The 23,914-nt window shown below is 23.1% G+C and overlaps 2 non-coding genes across 2 annotated transcripts; both read right to left on the reverse strand.

Annotated features, from left to right (window-relative positions):
* Positions 1-7,002: 7,002 nt before the first annotated feature.
* Trnal-cag lies at positions 7,003-7,086 on the reverse strand. Its single transcript has one exon. It is a non-coding gene; the product is annotated as a tRNA-Leu (tRNA).
* A 1,547-nt stretch (positions 7,087-8,633) lies between these two features.
* On the reverse strand, positions 8,634-8,717 carry Trnal-cag. The gene has a single exon. It is a non-coding gene; the product is annotated as a tRNA-Leu (tRNA).
* Between the last annotated feature and the right edge of the window lie 15,197 nt (positions 8,718-23,914).

Consider the following 23,914-nt stretch of genomic DNA (forward strand, 5'->3'; position numbering starts at 1 on the left):
TATATAATTTATATAGGGATATATAATATATATTTTAAATTTATATGATATATATATATAATATATAATTGTATATTTTTTTAAAAATTTTTTTTTTAATATATAGTATAAAAATATTTTATAAAATTAATTTTAATTATATAATATATAAAAATTTAGATGTATAATACTTTATATTATATAATATATAATATATATTTTTACAATAAATCATATAATATATAATATATATGATATTTTAATTTTTATAATAAAAAATTGGGAAATAATTGAAAAAAATTTTTGGTATGGAAATAATTTCCCACTTTTTCTCTACAGTTATATCCCCTAGATTTTCAAAGCCGTTGCTATAGGTAAAAGTCTCCTTGATATATTCTGTCGGGAAAACCTTTCTTGTGGATTGGCCAAGCTTTTTGTCAGGGTTTCCCTAGTAACAAAGTTTGGGACAAATCGGGGAAGTAAAACACAGTTTGGGGTCATTGATACCTTTCTCTTAATGGGGGAAAGGAAACCGTCTCTTTTAAAGGAGATGGTAAAACACATTTGGGAAAATGTAGTTGCCCATTCAATTTTGCATCAGCGGGTCTTCAAGTGGGGTAGCCGAATAAGTGAGGGGAAAGGGTTTTGAGGCTGATAAAGGGGCTCGAGTTTTTTTTTTTTATCCCCATTTTTCTGGGATGATTTTCCAGCACCGTAACGTAGTGGGGTTTTTATAAGCCAAAGTGGGGGCCTGATGTTGGGAAACCGTTTCTGTGTATTTAAGGGTTAAAGGGTTCGCAATGGGGTGGTCGTGACGGTAAAAATGCGGGTTTTTAAAATCCGATTGGCGAGGGTTTTAAAAAAGAGCGGTGCTGAATTCTATTCGAGTGCTTGTAGGGGGACTGCGAAAACTTTTGGCCATGGGGGGCAACCCCGGGCTAAAGCCCTTTAGTTGTTTGGGAAGAAAGGGAAAAGGGGTTGTACCCAACAATGAAAGCTGTTGCGTTTGAAATCATTTTGGCTGTTGTGTTTTTGTTCCAGAACTATGCTTTTCCAACAAAAATTTCTATCTTATTTTGAAGCCAATTAGGGGACGGGGCCGAAGAAAGAGGTCAAAGAGATGCCACTACTCTCATCTTGAAGGCACTCGGAACACGAGACCCTTTACAAAAATAAAAAACCAAAAAAATAGCAGGAAAACTACTTTCCCACTAAAGGGCCCAAAAGACATTAAAAAAGATTTTTTTGGGAAAAATAAAAAATTATAAATGAGGTTGGTTTTAAATGGTTAAAAGATTGGGGAAAAAGGTTTAAGTAAAGTCAAGTAAAAAAATAATTTGTGCTCCTTAAAGTGATAAGGGGGAAATTAATTGATCAAAAAGTTTTGATCAATAATAAAAATTTTTTGATAAAAAAATAAATTCAAAAAAAAAAAGAAATGGTAAAAATTAATATCAATAAAATTTTAATATTTAAAATTTAAAAAAATTAATTTTAATGTAATTAAAAAAATTAAAAAAAAAAAAATGTTAAGGTAAATTTAAAAATTTAACTTAATGATAAAAAAATTTAAAATTTTTTGATAAATTAAAATTATAAATTAATGATATTTAATTAAAAAATGTTTAAAATAATTAAAACAATTTAAAGTTTAAAGGTAAAAAAATGGGTAAATTTTAAAGTTAAAACGAAAAAAAAAATAAATAATTTTTAAGATAAATAAAAAGATAAAAAATGTTTAAAGATAAATTTTTTTGATTTAAAAAATGTTAAAAATAAATTGAAGGGAAAAAAATGTTAATGGATTTTAAAAAAAGATAAAATAATGTTAACGAAAAATTAAAAATTTATAAAAAAATTTAATGATAAATAAAAAATAAATAATTTAAAAATTTAAATAAATGATAAATAAAGTTAATGTAAAATAATTTTTTATAAATAATTTTAAAGATAAAATTTAAAAGATAAAAAATTTTAAAAATAAATTGAAAAAAATAAAAAGGTTAATGTTAAAAAATCAATTTAAAATTTTTAAATTTAAGAATGATAAATAATGTTAATGTAAATTTTTTTTAAAAAATAAAGTTAATAAAAATAAAAGAAAAATAAAAAAGTTAATAAAAAATAATTTTTAATAATTTAAAAAATGAATAATAAAAACATTTTAATTTTTAAATAAAAAGATAAAATTTAAAGTTTAATGAATCAAAAAGGGTTAATTTATTTTAATTTGGGGGAAAAAATGAAAATAAAAAAAGTAATTAAAGGGGAAATTCTGGAAATAAAAAATTGAATTAAAAAAGTTTATGATAAATAAATTGATTTAATAATTTTTAAAAGAAAAAAAATTTAAAAAAAAAATTTGCAAAAATTTAAAAAATAAGGGTAAAAAAGGGGTAATGAAAAATTAAAAAAAGAGGTTTTTCCCAAAAAATTTTTAAAAATTTTGTTAAAAAGAATTTGGGAAAGAACCCTAAGAATAAGAAAGTAAAAACGGAAATTTTTTAAATAAAGGCCGCAAAAACCTTAAAAATAAAATTTTTGGGAAAGATAAATAAAAAAGAAAAATAAAGTTAAGAAAAATTTTTTTGAAAAATTATGTTAAATAAAAAATTAAAGTTAAAGGGTAAAAAAAGAATGATAATTAAGTTTAAATTAAAAGATGTTAATGATAAAATTATTTAAAAAAATTTGTTTAAATAAAATTTAAATTTTTTTGAAAAATTAAAAGTTTAAAGATAAATACATTTATAAAAAATGGGGTTAAAGAAAAAATGAATGATAAAAAGTTAATGATAAATTTTTAAATAAATTAAAGTTAATGATTTTTAAATTTTAATTTAAATTAAAGGGTTTAAAGAAAATTTGTTAAAGATAAAATTTTTTAAAGTAAATTATGTTATTATGTTAATGATACATTATGTTAATGATAAATTATGTTAATGATAAATTATGTTAATGATACATTATGTTAATGATAAATTAAACGATAAATGTTTTAATATAAATAAATTGATAAATAATGTTAATCATAAATTAATTGATAAATAAGGTTAATGACAGATTAATTGATAAAAAATGTAAATGATAAATTATTAAATCTAATAATAAGTCATGGTAATGTTGAATTTTATCACCATCATAGTAATGAAGATGTTCATAAGGATAATGAAGAAATGTTTATCATAATAATAATGAAGTAATATATATTATAATAATAATGAAGCAATATGTATCATAATAATGAAAGCGATAAAATGACAGAGATAAAATAATCACAATAAAATGACGCTATCGATAATAATCTTGATAGCACTTGAAACAATATTAATAAGTAATAATAATAATGATAATGATGATGATAACCATGATAATATCAATTATGAAGATGATTAAAATGACGATGATTTGATTGAAAAGGGATTGCGGACGTACAGTTATATCGGTAGTTGTGTGACGCAAGTAATGTGTTAATTGATAGATAATTTGGTATGAAAATGACTTTATTCACATTTCTCTACTTAACAGTTATATATCGTAGATGTTGCTACGTAATTAACAGTTTCCTTGATATATTCTTTCTTGTAGATTGGCCAGACATTCGTCATGGTTCTGGTAACAAATACTGGTACGTAGATCAGGGAATTGAACACATCAGCTTGGGTCAGTGATACCGTTTCTATAATGGAGGAAGAAACCGTCTCTGGTAAGGGAATGATAGACACAGTAGTAGATGTTATTGTCCACTCAAGTTGCGTCAGTTGGTATTCAAGTTGGGTAGCCGAATAAGTGATGGTGATGGTTTGAGGCTGATAGATGGTTCGAGTATATGCCCTATTCTTCTCATTGATCTTCAAATCCGTAACGTAGTGAATTGCGTAAGACAGCTGTGGAGCCTCATATTCAAAAACAGTTTCTGTGTGAGTAACAGTTAAGGGTTCACATGTGGTGGTCGTGATGCTAACGTAAGCAGGTGTAACATCGAAATTGGTGACGGTTAAATGAGCAGTGCTGAAGTTTAGTCGAGTGCTTGTGATAGTGACATAAAACTCATGTTGACACTGCTTCAGCGGCAAGTCTGGCTGAAGACCAACGCTGTTGCGTTGAATATCATATTGGCTGTTGATGTTAGTGTTTAGACCGAACTATGCATTACCAACAAGAAACCTGATCTTATATATGAAGTCGATTAGAGGGACGAAGTTGTAGAAGAGAGGTCAAAGAGAAGCAATTGGTTTCATCCTGAAGGCACTGGGAACAGGAGACGTTCAAACAAGAAAACAATAATGTAATAAACAGTAATACTATTTTCACACTCAAGCTGAGAAGACATGATAACTAATGAACATCATGATAACTAATGAACATCATGATAACTAATGAACATCATGATAACTAATGAACATCATGATAACTAATGAACATCATGATAACTAATGATCATGATAACTAATGGTCATGATAAATAATGATCATGATAACTAATGATCATGATAACTAATGGTCATGATAATATGATCATGATAACTAATGGTCATGATAAATAATGATCATGATAACTAATGATCATGATAATGATAGATAGTGATAATGAAAATTAGTGATAATGATAAATAGTGAGAATGGAAAATAATGACAATGATAAATAGGGACAATGGAAAATAATGACAATGATAAATAGTGACAATGATAAATAGTGATAATGATAACTCATGATAATGATAACATGATGATAACTTGGGATAATGATAACTTACGATAATCATAGTAAATTAAGACTATGATGATTGATAACATGATAACATGATAATTGTAACATGATAATGATAAAATAATGCTAATGATAAATAATGCTAATGATAAATAATGCTAATGATAAATAATGCTAATGATGAATAATGCTAATGATAAATTATGCTAATGATAAATAATGGTCATGATAAATAATAATCATGATAACTAATGATCATGATAACTAATGGCCTTGATAAATAATGATCATGATATATAATGATCAGGATAAATAACTGGTAACTTATGATAATGGTAACTTATGATAATGATAAATAGCGATAATGATAATGATAATGATAGATAGTGATAATGAAAATGAGTGATAATGATAAATAGTGAGAATGGAAAATAATGACAATGATAAATAGTGAAAATGATAACTTACGATAATCATAAATAGTAAATTAAGGCTATGATAACTGCTGATAATTAAGACATGATAATGATAAAATAATGCTAATGATAAATAATGCTAATGATAAATAATGCTAATGATGAGTAATGCTAATAATTAATAATGCTAAAGATAAATAATGCTAATGATAAATAATGCTAATGATAAATAATGCTAATGATAAATAATGCTAATGATAAATAATGCTAATGATAAATAATGCTAACGATAAATAATGCTATTGATAACGTATAATAATGATAACTTATGATGATGGTAACTTAAGATAATGATAAATAATGTGTGATGGTAAAATGATAATAACAAATACGTTTACGATAAAATAACATGTTAATTAAATAAGAACAACGTATAAGATCTGATAACAATATCAAGGTAACTTGATATCATGACTACTTATAATGATCACTAATGATAGAAAGTATAAGAATTACATCTTGCTATTTCTACTAGTTATAAAAATGTGTTGATATTATTACTGGATCATAAACATTCATAGTAACGCTGAAATGTGATGAAGAACTTTCGTTTATCAGATTAACTAATCTACTTTCGCAAAATCTACATTCACATTAAGGATGCTAATCATCCTTTTGATGTTAGTTGTTAGACCGAACTATGCATTACCAACAAGAGACCTGATCTTATATATGAAGTCGATTAGAGGGACGAAGTTGTAGAAGAGAGGTCAAAGAAGCAATTGGTTTCATCCTGAAGGCACTGGGAACAGGAGACGTTCAAACAAGAAAACAATAATGTAATAAACAGTAATACTATTTTCACACTCAAGCTGAGAAGACATGATAACTAATGAACATCATGATAACTAATGATTATGATAACTAAAGATCATGATAACTTATGATATTAATACCTGATGATCATGGTAGCTAATGATCATGATAACTAATGAATATGGTGAGTAATGATCATGATAACTAATGATTATGATGAGTAATAATCATGATAACTAATGATCATGATAACTAAAGATCATGACAAATAATGATCATGATAACTAATGATCATGATAACTAATGGCTGATAAATAATGATCATGATATATAATGATCAGGATAAATAACTGGTAACTTATGATAATGGTAACTTATGATAATGGTAACTTATGATAATGATAAGTAGTGATAATGATAATGATAATGATAAATAGTGATAATGATAATTAGTGATAATGATAACGCATGATAATTATAACATGATGATAACTTGGGATAATGATAAGTTACGATAATCATAAATAGTAAATTAAGACTATGATAACTGCTGATAATTATAACATGATAATGATAAAATAATGCTAATGATAAATAATGCTAATGATAAATAATGCTAATGATAAATAATGCTAATAAATAATGCTAATGATAAGTAATGCTAATAATTAATAATGCTAAAGATAAATAATGCTAATGATAATAATGCTAATGATAAATAATGGTAATGATAAATAATGTGTGATGGTAAAATGATAATAACAAGATACGTTTACGATAAAATAACATGTTAATTAAATAAGAACAACGTATAAGATCTGATAACAATATCAAGGTAACTTGATATCATGACTACTTATAATGATCACTAATGATAGAAAGTATAAGAATTACATCTTGCTATTTGTACTAGCTATAAAAATGTGTTGATATTATTACTGGATCATAATTATTCATAGTAACGCTGAAATGTAATGAAGAACTTTCGTTTATCAGATTAACTAATCAACTTTCGCAAAATCTACATTCACATTAAGGATGCTAAGCATCCTTTTCATACCACACATTTTATAAAGGCAGTGTCAGGAGTGGGATTCGAACCCACGCCCGGAAGACCGGACTGCGACCTGAACGCAGCGCCTTGGACCGCTCGGCCATCCTGACTGTTCATGTGAAGAAACTGAACCCAAATTTTGAATTTGATAATGATAACTAATGATAATGATAAATAATGATACAGAAAACTAATGATAATGAAAAATAATGATAAAGAAAAATAATGATAATGAAAAATAATGATAATGAAAAATAATGATAATGAAAAATAATGATAATGAAAAATAATATAATGAAAAATAATGATAATGAAAAATAATGATAATGAAAAAATAATGATAATGAAAAATAATGATAATGAAAAATAATCATAATGAAAAATAATAATGATAAATAAATGAAATTATAAAACTTAGGATAATCTAACTTAAGATGATAACTTAGGAAAAGATAATTTTTAAAATTTGATAACGTAGGATAATGATTACCATTATCATATATTGTACATTACATATATGTCATTATCATTATATGTCATTATACATTATTGTCATTAATAATTATATGTCATTAATTATCATTACAATCATATAGCACGATTATCATCATTATCATCGTTTTAATCATCATTATCATCGTTTTCATCATCATTATCATCATTATCATCATTATTATCATAATAATTATTCCATTTAATCGTTATTATATTATCATTAATTAAGATTGTCATATCGAAATTTATTTAATTATTATATCTATCTCTTATCATTTATTATCTATTATGATTGATCATTATTTCATCATTATCTTTGATGAATTGATCATCATATTCATAATTAATTATGAAAATATTATCATCCTTATCATTTTATTTCTGCTTCCATGATTAGATGACAATGAACAGCATCATTACCATCATGATGAAGATGAACAGCATCATTACCATATGAGAATGCATTGCAAACATCATTATTACATGATTGATTAGATATGACACAAAATTGTTATTGATGATGAGAACATATGATTATTATATTGTTTTTAATTGATAATGTATTTAGATAATGTAACTTAGGAATGATAATTAGATATGTAATTGGATATGTAATTAGGATAATATATTAGATAATGATATTAATACATGATATTGGATAATGATAATTAGATACTGATAACAAATAATGATAACTTAGGATAATGATAACTTAGGATAATGATAACTTAGGATAATGATAACTTAGGATAATGATAACTTAGGATAATGATAACTTAGGATAATGATAACTTAGGATAATGATAACTTAGGATAATGATAACTTAGGATAATGATAACTTAGGATAATGATAACTTAGGATAATGATAACTTAGGATACTGATAACTTAGGATAATGATAACTTAGGATAATGATAACTTAGGATAATGATAACTTAGGATAATGATAACTTAGGATAATGATAACTTAGGATAATGATAACTTAGGATAATGATAAGTTAGGATAATGATAACTTAGGATAATGATAATTTAGGAAGAAAGATAACGATAACGTAAATGTTCGTAATAATAAACACTTTCATTTAAAGTAGATTAGTTAATCCAATACACATTAAGGTTGCTAAGCATCCTTTTCATACCACTCATTTTATAATGGCAGTGTCAGGAGTGGGATTCGAACCCACGCCCGGAAGACCGGACTGCGACCTGAACGCAGCGCCTTGGACCACTCGGCCATCCTAACTGTTTATGTGAAGAAATTGAACCCAAATTTGGAATTTCACAATTCCAGTGTAATCGCCACAAAACAAAATATTCACATTGAAGCAGTGATGTTGAATCTTATATATAGGGTTTATCTTCATGAATACTTTCGCTTATTGCCCAAGGATTCCAGTCTTTTAGTTTACGCTTTTATGTTACAATAAATGGATAATCAGCTATACAGGATTCTTGATTAATCTATTTAATTTTGAATGTATGTCATAACAAAAAAAAAAATAAAAAAAAAATCCAAAATAACACTGTGGTATCAGTGATTATGATTAAGAACTACTTTCCTTGTAGTACAACGAGCGTTTTCACAACAGCAATAAATTAATGCTGGCAAAAAAACGATAGATGGTTTTATGGTTGCTGATGATACAAATACTACAAAGCAAATAAATTATTTTAATTACACAGTGATTCAGCATGTATAGTTATAACGATAGTGTACGAAACAAGGAACGCGTTAATAGATAGATAAATTTGAAACCACTTTATTTACATTACTCGACTAGTAATCATCATAACAGTTATATAACGTGGATGTTTCGACAGCCGTTGCTACGTAATTAACGGTTTCCTTGAGGTATTCTGTTTGGTAAACAGACTTGTGGATTGGCCAGGTGTTCGTCATGGTTCTGGTAACAAAGATCGGGACGTAGATCAGGGAGATGAACACTGGGTCAGTGATACCGTCTCTGTAATGGAGGAAGAAACCGTCTCTGTTAAGGAGATGGTAGACACAGTCGTAGATGTAGTTGTCCATGTCCAATATTAATGATAAATGAATTAATAATGTTAAAGATAAATAAATAATGTTGATGATAAATAAATTGATAAATAATGATAATGATAAATAATGTTAATGATAATAAATAAATCAATAATAAGTAAATTGATAATGCAAATGATAAATAAATTAATAATATTAATGATAAATGAATTAATAATGTTGATGATAAATGAATTAATAATGTTTAAGATAAATTAAATGATAAATAAATAAATAATGTTTAAGATAAATTAAATGATAAATAAATTAATAATGTTTAAGATAAATTAAATGATAAATAATGTCATTGATTAATGAAAGGATAAATAATGTCATTGATAAATGAAAGGATAAACAATGTATAAATAATGATAAATAATATTGATGATGAATGAATTGATAAATAATATTGATGATAATTGAATTGATAAATAATGTTAATTATAAATTAATTGATTAATAATGTTAATTATAAATTGATTAATAATTGTAATTATGAATAATATGATAAACATTGTTAATTATAAATAATATGATAAACATTGTTAATTATAAATAATAAGATAAATACTGGTAATGATAAAGATGAGAGATCAAAGAGATGTAACTACTTTCATCTTGAAGGTACTGGGAACACGAGACCCTGACAAAAATAACGACAAAGTAATAAGCAGGAACATTACTTACAATAAGCATGACATTAAAGATTTGTAAAGATAATAGATATATATATAAATATAGATAATGTTATGATAATAAATAAAATAAATTAAGATAAATAATAAATGTGTAATGATAAATAAATAGATAAATAAAGTTAATGATAATAAATAAAAATAGTATAAATATAATAATGTTAAAATAATGATAATGATTAATGAAAATTAGATAAATAATGTTAATGATAAATAATAAATAAAGATAATGTCAATGTAATATAATAATAGATAAATAATGTTAATGATAAATAAATAGATAAATAATGTTAATGATAAATAAATTTGAAAATAGTGTTAACAATACATAAAGTTATATCGGTAGTTGTGCGATGTAAGGAATGCGATAATTGATGGATAATTTAGTATGAATGACTTTATTCACATTTCTCTACTTAACAGTAATATACCGTAGATGTTTCGACAGCCGTTGCTACGTAATTAACAGTCTCCTTGATATATTCTGTCTGGTAAACAGTCTTGTGGATTGGCCAGGCGTTCGTCATGGTTCTAGTAACATGGGACGTAGATGAGGGAAGTGAACACATCAGCTTCGGTCAGTGATACCGTCTCTGTAATGGAGGAAGAAACCGTCTCTGTTAAGGAGATGGTAGACACAGTCGTAGATGTAGTTGTCCATTCAAGTTGCGTCAGCTGGTCTTCAAGTTGGGTAGCCGAATAAGTGATGGTGATGGTTTGAGGTTGATAAATGGTTCGAGTGTATGCCCTATTCTTCTCGATGATGTTCAGCTCCGTAACGTAATGCGTTGTATAAGCCAAATGTGGAGCCTGATGTTCGGAAACCGTTTCTGTGTGAGTAACGGTAAAGGGTTCGCATGTGGTGGTCGTGACGGTAACATATGCAGGTTTAAAATCCAGATTGGCGACGGTAAAGAGAGCGGTGCTGAATTCTAGTCGAGTGCTTTTCAGAGTGACTGCAGAAAACTCCTCTTGAAACTGTTTGAGGGGCAAGTCTGGCTGAAGCCCATTAGTTGCTCGAAGCAAGAGAAGGGTAGCCCAGACAATGAAAGCTGTTGCGTTGAAACTCATATTGGCTGTTGATGTTAGCTGTTCCACTGAACTATGCTTTTCCAACAAGAGATCTGATCTTATATATGAAGCCGATTAGAGGGACGCGGCCGAAGAAGAGAGGTCAAAGAGATGCCACTACTCTCATCTTGAAGGCACTCGGAACACGAGACCTTGACAAAAGTAATAACAAAATAATAGCAGGAACAGTACTTTCATACTAAACCCGAAAAGACATTAAAATAATTTTGTAAATAATACTAGATTGATAGATGATGTTAAAGATAAATAAATTAAGAGATAATGTTAAATAATTAAATGATGTTAATGATGAATAAAGTGATAGATAATGTTCAAGATAAATAATATTGATGATAAATAAATTGATAAATAATGATAATGATAAATAAGTTGATAAATAAAGTTTACGATCAGTATATTGATGAATAATGTTAATGATAATAAATAAATTAATAATAAATAAATAAATAATGTAAATGATAAATAAATTAATAATATTAATGATAAATAAATTAATAGTATTAATGATAAATAAATTGATAATGTAAAGATAAATTAAATGATAGACAATGTTAATGATAAATGAAATGATAAATATTGTTGATGATAAATAATTGATAAATAATGTTAATAATAAATGTAAACGATAAATAAATTGATATATAATGTAAATGATAAGTGAACTAGTAAATAATGTTTATGATAAATAAATTGATGAATAATGATAATTATAGATAATATAATAAATGAGAAATAAAATTATAAATAATACTTATTGTAACTAAATTGATAAATACTGTTAATGACATCTAAAATGATGAATTATTTTAATGGTAAATGAATTGATAAATAATGTTAATAGTAAATGAATTGATAATTAATGTTAATGATAAATATATTGATTAATATTTGTAATTATGAATAATATGATAAACATTGCTAATTATAAATAATAAGATAGATAGTGGTAATCATAAAATTTAAAAAGACAAATAGTTGTAATTAAAAATGATAAGATAAATAGTGGTTAATGATAAATTGAAATTGATAAATAATGTTAGACATAAATGAAATGACAAATAATGTCAACATCATTGATAAAAAGATGATAAATAATGTTAACGATAGATTAATTGATAAATAATGTTAATGATAAATAAATTGTTAATAATCTTAATGATAAATAAATTGATATATAATGTAAATGATAAATGGAACTAGTAAATAATATTAATGATAAATAAAAATTGATGAATAATGTTAATTAGTAGATAATATGATAATGAGAAATAAATTATAAACAATACTTATGGTAACTAAATTGATAAATACTGTTAATGATAAATAATCAATTAATTAATGATAATGTAAATGATAAATAATGTTAATAATAAAAAAATGTTAATACTAAATTAAAATGATGAATAATGTTAATGACATCTAAAGTGATGAATTATTTTAATGGGAAATGAATTCATAAATAATGTAATAGTAAATAAATTAATAATAAATGTTAATGATGAATAAATTGATAATATTTGTAATTGTAATATGATAAACATTGCTAATTATAAATAATAAGATAAATAGTTGTAATGATAAATTATAAGAAGAGAGGTCAAAGAGATATAACTGCTTTCATCTGAAGGCACTGGAACACGAGACCCTGACAGAAATAACGACTAAGTAGTAATCAGGAACACTACTTTCACAATAAAGCCTATACGACATAAAAAGATTTTGGGATGATAAATAAAAAGATAAATGATGTTGATGATAAATAAATTTATATATAATGTAAGAGAAATATATTGATAGATAATGTTAAAGATAAATAAATTGAGTGTTAATGATACATAAATATTTATAACAAATAATTTGATAAATAATGTTAATGGTCAAAGAACTGATAAAAATGTTAATGATAAATGAAACTGATCTAAAACGTTCATGATAACTAAATTAATAAATAATGTTAATGATAAATAATTGATAAATAAATGTTAATGATAAATATTGATAAATAATGTACTGATAAATGATGATAAAATAATGTTAACGATAAATAATTGATAAATAATATTGATGTATGTAAAATGAAATGATAATGTTAATGATAATAAATGTTAATAATAGTTATGCTAAATGATTTAATGCTAAATGATGTTAATGCTAAATGATGTTAATCTAAAGAAAGTTAAGTAATGATGTAATGCTAAATGATTAATGCTAAATGATGTTAATGCTAAATGATGTAACGATAAATATTGTAATATAAATAATTTATGTAAACGATTATTAATTGCTAAATGAGTTATATACAATAATTGTATAATTAATGTTACATGAATAAAGTTAATGAATAAGCATGTAAAGGATAGAAGTAAATGTTATCAATAATAATTGATAATTTATCAATAATAATTGAAAAGAAGGTATACAATTAATTGATAAAAAATAATTAATGATAAAATTGAAATTAATAATAGTCATGATAGATAATGAAGTAATGTTATCGTATACATAAGAATGTGTATCATAATTATAAGCTAAATGAAGCATGTACATATAATATGACATCAAAAAATATATCATGAATAGCACTTGAAGACAACGTTATCAGTAATAATAATGTTATTAGTGATTAACCATAATAAAAAAATGAAGATAGATGTGTATCATTGAAAATGAAAGCGATACAATGATGGACAGAGATAAAATAATTATAATAATAATGAGCTATCGATAATGAATCATGATCACATTCTGAAACAACATTAATAATATGTAACGTAATAATAATGATAATGCGAGATAACCATGATAACTATCATGATATGAATGATTAAACATGTAGATGATTTTTGATTGAACAAGATTGGACGTACAGTCTATATGGTAGTTTGTAGCAATAATGATGTTAATTGATATGATAATTTAGTCATGAAAATAATTTATTCAAATTCTCTAACTAAGTGATATGATAGATGTGTGCACGTATAATTCAAAACAGTTTCTTGATAACGTTTCGATAATGGAGAATGAATCGATCTACGTAAGAGATGATAGACACGTAAATGTTGATCCATCAATTGCGTTAGCTGGTCTATAAAAATATGTAGCATGAATAAGTGATGGTGATGGTTATGATGTATGACTATATTTCTGTTGATGTCTTTAAATCCGTAACTATGAATGTAAACAGACTGATGGTACCTATATGATAATAAGACAGTTTTGATGGAAGTAAAGTAAGGGTTCAATGTGGTTACTGATGACTGAACGTAGACTGGTGTAACAAGTTCAAATGGATGAACTAAATGAGTACAGGGAAGTGAGTTTAGTCGAGATGCTTGTGATAGATGAATCATAATGAACATCATGTAACATGATCATGTACTTATGAGATTACTAATGTCATGGCTAAGATCATGATAACTATGATATGGTTATGAATCGTAACATATTGGCAATTATTGATGTTATGCATGTATAGACAGTAACTATGATATACCAACGATGACTGATACTTATGATATGAAGTACGTATTAGAACGAATGTAAAGAGAGGTCAATGAAAGCAATGGTGTTATCCTGAAGGCATGGAACAGATAAACAATGAAAAATATAATGTAAATAAGACATGATAATATATTTATACATAATGCATGATAAGAATGATAACTAATGAAAAAATCATGATAACTAATGATCATGATAATTATGATATATAAATAATGATCATGATACTAATGATCATGATAACTAATGATATGACAACTATGATATGATAACTAATGATATGATAACTTAATGATATGATAACTAATGATGATTAATAATGATCATGATATATAATGATATGATAAATATGATCGATGAATATATAATGACCAGGATACTAATAACTGGTAACTTATGATATGGTAACTTATGATGATGGTAACTTATGATGATGTTAACTTTGATGATGGTAACATATATGATAGAAAGTAACTTATGTAAATAATGAATGGATAATATCTAATGATGTAACTATGATAAAATGGTAATTATGATGATGGTAATATGATATGGTAACTTAGATATGTAAACTATATGATGTAACTTATGATGATGTACTATGATATGGTAACTTAGATATGTAACTATGATATGTAACTATGATGATGTAATATGATATGGTAACTTGATACATAACATATGATAATGATAATGAACTTACGATATATAATAGTATTAAGACTATGATAATTGATTTAAACATGATAATATAAATAACTAGATAATAATCTAATATAATATGCAATAAATAAGCTATGTAAATATAAGATAAATACAGGATAATATTCTAATGAAATATGTAATGATAATAATGCAATGATAAATTCTTATAAATAATGTAAGAATAATGTATTAATAGCTAAGAATATGTAATAATAATGATGTAAAAGCTATATAATAATGCTAATGAAGTAGATAATATCTAGTGAGAACAGAATGATAAATAATGTGTGAGAAAATAAAAAGATACTTAGATAATAACATAAACAACGATAGCTGAAACATTAAGTAATAATCAATAATAAATCATAATATAAATATAAGAATACATCTTGTATGTATATATAAATGTGTTATATTTTATGAATCATATTATTAATAATGATGTGATAAGACTTTCGTTATCAGATAGATAACAAATATATGAATAAATAATATAATTAATGTATATAACTAATATCATATATAAATTATAATAATATCATGTACTAAGATATAATACTAATATAATAAAGCTTATATCTATGTTTATAAGAATAAATTATTAAATTATATAATAAAATAATATCTGATAAAATATATATAAATATCATATATATAATACAATAATGATACGATAATAATGATAACGATAATAATGATAACGATAATAAAGATTTTGTAATGACAGATAAAAATAAGGGTTAAATAATGATTGTGATAACGAGTGTCAGTTAATATGATGTTAGCAAGATATGATGAAAGACATATATATATATATATAATATATATATATTATATAATATATATATATAATGTCTAATATATACATAGTATCTAATATATATATAATATCTAATATATAATTTAAAAAAAAAAAAAAGGGAAAAAACCCGGGGTTTTGGCCCCCCCTTTTTTTAAAAAAGGGGAAAAGGGGGTTTTTTTTTTTTTAAAAAAAAAAAATTTTAAAAAAAAAAAAAAAAATTTTACCAGTAAAACCCAGAAAAAATTTTTTTTTAAAAGGGTTTTTTTTCCCAAAAAAAAAAAAATTTTTTTAAAAATTTTTTAATTTTTTTTTTTGGGGTTTTTTAAAAAATTTTTTTTTTAAATTTTTTAAAAATTTTTTTTAAAAAAAATTTTTTTTAAATTTTTTTTTAAAAAATTTTTTTATTTTTTTTTTAAAAGGGAAAAAAAAAAATTTTAAACAAAAAAAATTTTTTTCCAAAAAAATTTTTAAACCCCAAAAAAAAAAATTTTCCCAAAAAAAAAAAAGGGGGAAAAAATTTTAAATTTTGGGCAATTTTAAAAAAAAAAAAAAAAAATTTTAAAAAAAAATTTTTAAAAAATTTTTTTTAAATTTTAAAAAATGAAAAAATTATATAAAAAAAATTATTTTTAATAAAAAAAACCTAAAAAAATTTTTTTTTTAAAAATATTTTAAAATAAAAAATTTATAAAAAATTTTTATATATAATAAAAAAAAAAATTTTTTTTTTTTTAAAAAATATTTTTTTTTATATTTAAATTATATAACATTTTTTTTAAATAAAATTAAAATATTTAAAAATTTAATATATGAAAAAAAAAAAATTTTTATCATAAAAAATTTTTTTAAATAAAAAATATTTTAATTATAAAAAAAAAAATAATTTAATAAAAAATTTTTAATTAAAAAAATTTTTATTTTAAAATTAAAAAAAATTTTTTTTTTAAAAATAATAAAATTATATAATTTTATTTTAAAATTATTTTAAATATATTAAAATTATAAAATTTTTTTAAAAAAATTTTAAAATATATATTAATTTTTTTTTTTTTAAAAATTTTTTTTTAAAAAAATTTTATATTTTTTTAAAATTTTTTTAAAAAAAAAACCCCTTTTTATATATAAAAATTTTTAAAAAATTAAAAAAAAAAATTTTTTACCCCAAAAAAAAATTTTTTAATATTTTAATATTTTAAATTTTTTTTAAATTTTTTTTAAAAACTTTTTTTTTTTAAAAAAATTAATATATTTTTTTTATAAAAAATTTTTAAATAAAAAAATTTTTTAAAAAATTTTTAAAACCTTAAAAAAAATTTTTTTATATTTTATAATAAAAAAAAAATTTTTTCCTATTATAAATAAAAAATATTATTTTTTTTAAAAAAAAAACCCTTAAAAAAATATATCCTTTTTAAAAAAATTTTTTTTTAATATATAAAAAAATATATACCCCCCTTTTTTTTAAATATTTTTTAAAAAAAAAATTTTATAAAAAAATTTTTTAAAAAAAAAAAAAAAAAAAAAATTTTTTTTTTTTTTTTTTTTCTATATTTTTTAAAATTTTTTTTTTTTTTTTTTTTTTTTTAAATTTTTTTTTTTTCCCCCTTTTTTTTTTTTTTTTTTTATTTTTTTCCCCCCCTTTTATTTTTTTTTTTTTCCCCTTTCTTTTAAAATTTTATTCTTATCTTTTTTTTTCCCCCCCTTTTTTTTTAAAAATTTTTTAAATCTAAAATTTTAATTTTTCCCCAAAATTATTTTTTTAAAAATTTTTTTTTTTTCCCCCTTTTTTTTTCCTATTTTTTCCCCTTTTAAAAAATTTTTTTTAAAAATTTTAAAAAAAAACCCTTTAAAAAAAATTTTTTTTAAAAAACCCCCCTTTTTAAAAAATTTTTAAAAAAAATTTTTTTCCCTTTTTTTAAAATTAAAAAAAAATTTCCCCCCAAAAAAATTTTTTTTTTAAAATCCCCTTTAATTAAATTTTTTTTTTTTTAAAAAATTTTTTTTTTTTTTAAAAAAAAAATTTTTTATAAAAATTTATAAAAAATTTTTTTTAAAATTTTTCTTTTTTTTTCCATAATTTTTTTTTTAAAAAAATTTTTTAAAAAAACCTGTTTTTTTTAAAATTTTTTTTTTTTAAAAAAAAAAAATTTTTTTTAAAAACCCTTTTTAAAAATTTTTCCCCCCCCCTTTTTTTTTATTTTTCCCCCCTTTTAAAAAAACCCTCTCTTTTCCCCCCTTTTTTTATTCTTTTTTCTTTTTTTTTTTTTAAAAAATTTTTATTTTTTTTTTTTTTTTTTTTTTTTTAAATTTTTTTTTTAAAAAAAAAAAATTTTTTTAAAAAAACCCTTTAAATAAAATTTTTTTTAAAAACCCTTTTTTCCCTTTTTCCCTTTTTTTAAAAAAAATTTTTCCCCCAAAAAATTAAAATTTTTTTTTTTTTTTTTTTTAAAATTTCCCCCCTTTTTTTTTTTTTTTTTTTTTTTTTAAAAATTTCAAAAAAATTTTTTTTTAAAAATTTATTTTTTTCCCTCCCCCCCCCTTTTTTTTTTTTTTCCCCCTTAAAATTTTTTTTCTTTTAATATATTTTAATTTTTTTTTTTTTTTTTTTTTTTAAAATTTTTTTAAATCCCGTTTTTAAAAAAATTTAAAAAATTTTTTTTTTTTAAAAAAATTTTTTTCCAAATTTTTTCCCCCCTTTTTTTTTGGGGTTTTAAAAATTTTGGGAAAATTTTTTAAATTTTTTTTTTTCCCCCTTTTAAAAGGCCGGGGGGGGAAAAAAAGGGGGGGCTTGGGGGAAAAAAACCCCCCCCCTTTTTGGGGGAAAAAGGGTTTTTTAAAAAAAACCCCCAAGGGGGGGAAAAAAGGGGGGTTTTTTTTAAAAGGGGTTTTTTTTTGGGGGGGGGGCCTTTTTGGGTTTTTTAAAAAATTTTCCCCGGGGGTTTTAACCTTGGGGGGCCCCGGGTTATTTTTTTTTTTTTTTGGGGCCTTTTTTTTTAAAAAAGGGGGGGGGGGGGGAAAAAAATTTTTGGGGGGAGGGGAAAAAAAAGGGGGGTGCGGGTTTTGGCCTTTTTTGGGGGGAAAAAAAAAACCCCCCCGGGGGGGGGGGGCCCCCCCCTTTTTTTTAAAAAAAGGGGCCCCAAAAAAATTTTTGGGAAAAAAGGGGGGTTTTTTTTTTGCCCCCTTTTTTTTAAAAAAAAATTTTTTTTAAAGGGGGGTTAGGGGGGCCCGGGGAAAGGGGGAAAAAAAACCCCCCCTTTTTTTAAGGCACCGGACCAAAGAGACCTTTACAAAAGTAATTAACCCAAAAATAGCAGAACACTAAAATTTCACACTAAGCCAAAAAGACATTTTAAAAAGTTTTTTGTAAATAATAAAAAAATTTTTTTAAAGGAAAATTTTAAAGAATTTAATAAAGTGATAGAAAAATTGGGCAAGAAAATTTAAAAAATACTGGGGTGATAAAAAAATTGTAAAAAATGATAATAAAAAATAAGTTTCAATAAAGTTTTTCGATCAGTAAAATTGATGAAAAAATTAATGATAAAAAAAAATAAAAATTTAAAAAAAAAAAATAATGTAAAAGATAAAAAATTAATTTAATGGGTAAGTAAAATTAAAATTAATGGAAAAAATGATTAATATTTAAAGAAAAATAAATCAATATTTAAAAAATAAAAATTATAAAATTAATGAAAATTTTAATTAAAATTTTTAATGATAATAAAATAATAATGGGTTTAAAGGGAAATTAATTTATAACCCGTTTAAAAAAAAAATGAAAAAGACAAAAAATGTCAAATTTTCATTGATAAAAAAGATGATAAATAATGGTTTTACGGGAAAAAATTTAAATTTATAAATAATGTTAATGATAAATAAAAAAGAAAAAAATGTTAAAGGAAAAAAAAATTGATAAATAATGTTAATGATAAATTTAAAATTTATATATAATGTTTGATAAATAATAGAAAAAATAATGTTTTTTGATAAAAAAATTGATATATAAAAGAAAAGATTTTGTGAACTATAAAAAAAGTTTAAGAAAAACTAAATTGATGAAAAAATGTTTATGATAAAAAATTGATGAACAAGGTTTAAAGATAAAAAAATTTATGAAGAAAAGTTTTTAAATTTTAGATAATATGATAAATTTAGAAAAAAAAATTATAATTAAATTTCCCTTTTGGGAACTAAATTGAAAAAATACTGTTAAAGATAATTTAAACATTATTTCATAAAAATGTATATGATAAAAAATATTAATGATAAATAAAGGTTTTAATAAAAAAATGTTAAATAAATAAAATTTTTTAAAATTTTAAAAAAAAAGTTTTAAAAATAATAATGGGTTAAAGACATCTAAAGTGATGAATTTTTTTTAATGGTAAAAATTTAATTTTATAAAAAAATTTAAAAAATACTTTTTTTGCTAAATTAAAAAAAAGTTAATGTAAAAAAATTGATAATAAAGGGGTTTTTTAAAGATAAATAGATTTTTTTTTGTAATTATGAATAATAAGATAAACATTGCTAATTTTTAAAAAAAAGATAAAAAAGTGGGGAAAGATAAATTTTAAAAAGAGAGGTCAAAGAGAAAGTAAATGGGTTTTCTCCCGAAAAAGCATTGGAAAAACCCAGACCCCGGGGCAGAAATAACGACCCAAAAAAAATAACAGGAACATTAAATTTGCCAAAAAAGCCGAAAAAACATTTAAAAAGTTTTGGGGGTGATAAAAAAAATTTTTTAAGTATTTTTAAAAAAAAAATAAATTGGGAAAAATAGTTTTCAAAAAATTTCATAATAAATTTGATTTATAAAAAAATTTGATAATATGTTAAAGATAAAAAAAATTTTAGTGTTAATTTTACAAAATATTTATAAAAATAAATTTTTTATTTAAAGTTAAGGTCAATGAACTGTAAAAGATGTTAAAGTAAAAAAACATTGATGTAAAGGGGAATGATAAATCATTTATGAAAAATGTTTAATTTATAAAAACATTTGAAGAAAATGTTTAAAGAAAAAATGAACTGATCAAAAAACCGGGTTTAAGGGTAACTAAATTAATAAAAAAAATGTTAATGATAAAAAAAAATTGATAAAAAATTTTAAGAAAAAATTGTTTAATGATAAATTTTTTTTTGATAAAATTAAAATTTTATGAAAAATTTTTTGTTTTTATGATAAATTAGTTGAGAAAAAATTTTGTTTTTGATAAAATTTTGTTTGAAGAAAAAAATTAAAGGGTTTTATGGGTAAATTATGTTGATGATAAAAAAATTTTAATGAATAATAAAAAGGTAAATAAAGTTAGCGGGGGGTAAATAAAGTTTAAAGATAAATTAAACGATAAATAATGTTGAAATTTTTTTTCACCATCATAGTAAAAAGTGTTTTAAAAAGGAAAAATGAAGAAATGGTTTTTTTTCATAAAATTTTGAAATAATATATTTTTTATACTAATAAGAAGCAAAATGTATCAGAAAAATAATGATTTTTATGGTTTTATCATAATAATAATGATTTTTTTTGTTGTATCACAAAAAATAATGATATTAAAGTTTTTTTCATAATAAAATGAAGTAAAAATTTTATCATAATAATAAAGGAAATAATATAATTTTTAAATAATAATGAAGTAATATAAATCATAATAAAAAATGAAGTTTTAAAGTGTAAACATTAAAATTCGAAAGGCGATTTAATTTACAGAGATAAAAAAATCACAATAAAATGGGCGCCCCAAAACGATAATAATCTTGATAAACACTTGAAACAAAATAAAAAGTTTTAAAAATAAATATTAAGGGGATGATAACCATGAAAAAATATCCCCTTATGAAAATGATTAAAAAGACGATGATTTTTAAATTTAAAAAGGGTTTGGGGGACGTACAGGTTTTTATCGGGGAGTTTTTTGTTAAAGCAAGTAAAGTGTTAAATTTATTGATAATTTGGTATTAAAAAGATTTTTTTCCAAAATTTCTCTACTTAAAAATTATATATCGTAGAAAAGTTTTCTACTTTAAATTCCCGTTTTTCCTTGATATTTCTGTCCTTTTTAATTTGGGCCCGGCCCCCCCCCCCCCCCTTTTTTTAGCCCCCCCCCCCCCCCGGTTTTTGGGAACAAAAACTGGGAAGTAAATCAGGGAAAATTTAAAACATCATCTTGGGGGCAGTGATACCTTTTTTTATAAAGGAGGAAAAACCGTCTCTGGAAGGGAATGATGCACAGTAGTAGAGTTTTTGTTTCCCCCTCAAGTTTCCTCCTTGGGGATTCAAGTTTTCGTAGCCCCAAAAAAAATGATGGGGATGGTTTTTTGGGGTGAAAAATGGGGTTTTTGGAATGCCCCCTTCTTCTCATTTTCTTCAAAACCGTAGCGTAAAAGGGAAATTTCGTTAAAACAGCGGTGGAGCCCCATATTCAAAAACCCCGTTTTTTGTGTGGAAGTAAAAGTTTTTAAGGGTTAAAAATGTTTGGGGGTCCCCTGATGCTAAAGTAAGCCCGGTGGGAACAAACCCAAAATTTTGACGGTTAAATGGGGGGGCATTTCTTAAGTTTTTAAATCGAGTGTTTTTTTTTTGGGAAATGACCCTCATAAACTCATGTTTTCAATGGGTTCCCGCGGCAAATATGGGTGGGAAAACCAAAGCTGTTGCGTTTTTAATTTTCAATAAATTTGGGTTTTTTATGTTAATTGTTTGACCCGAACTATGCATTTCCCAAAAAGAAACCTATTTTTTTTTATAGAAAAACGATTAGGATAAAAAAAAAATATTTAAAAAAAAATTTTAACTTAAGGGTAAGGTTTTTTAAATTTATAACTTTGGATAAGGAAAAATATTTTAAAAAATTTTAAAAACTTGGATAATGTAAAATAAGGAAAAATTTAAAATTTTTATTAAATCATTTGTCATTATTATTTCCCCCTTATCCCCAAAAAAAAAAATTTTTGTCCCTACATTATCAAATTTTGTCCCTTAAAACATTATTTTTCAAATTAACCCTTATTTTTCCCCCCTTATCATTATTCCCCATTATCCCCTTTTGTCATTATCAATCATTTTCATTTTAAAACATCATTACATCTTTTAAACATCGTTTTATCATAAAAAATTATTCCCTTATTTTTAAAATTATAATTTTTTGTTATTTTAAAAAATTTAAAATTATCTTTACTTTATTATTGTTAGGATTATCATTATTTCATCATTATTTTGATAATTATTATTTCATCATTATTTTGATAATTATTATTTCATAATTATTATGAAATCATTATCATCATCCTTATCATTTTATCTCTGCTTCCATGATTAGATGACAATGAACAGCATCAATACCATCATGATGAAGATGAACAGCATCATTACCATCATGACGAAGATGAACAGCATCATTATTACCATGATGAAGATGATGAACAAAATTGTTATCATGATGATAATGAACATCATTACCATGATGATGATGAACATCATCATTATTATCATTATTTTTATTGTCATGTTATTTCTAATGTAGCCTTAATTCAATTGTATTGTTGTACTTGTATTGCGCCAAAATTTAAATATTGTTCAAAACAATATTTTTTTGTGAATTGGC

This window comes from Penaeus monodon, chromosome 41 (assembly GCF_015228065.2).
Source record: "Penaeus monodon isolate SGIC_2016 chromosome 41, NSTDA_Pmon_1, whole genome shotgun sequence".
Lineage (NCBI taxonomy): Eukaryota > Metazoa > Arthropoda > Malacostraca > Decapoda > Penaeidae > Penaeus > Penaeus monodon.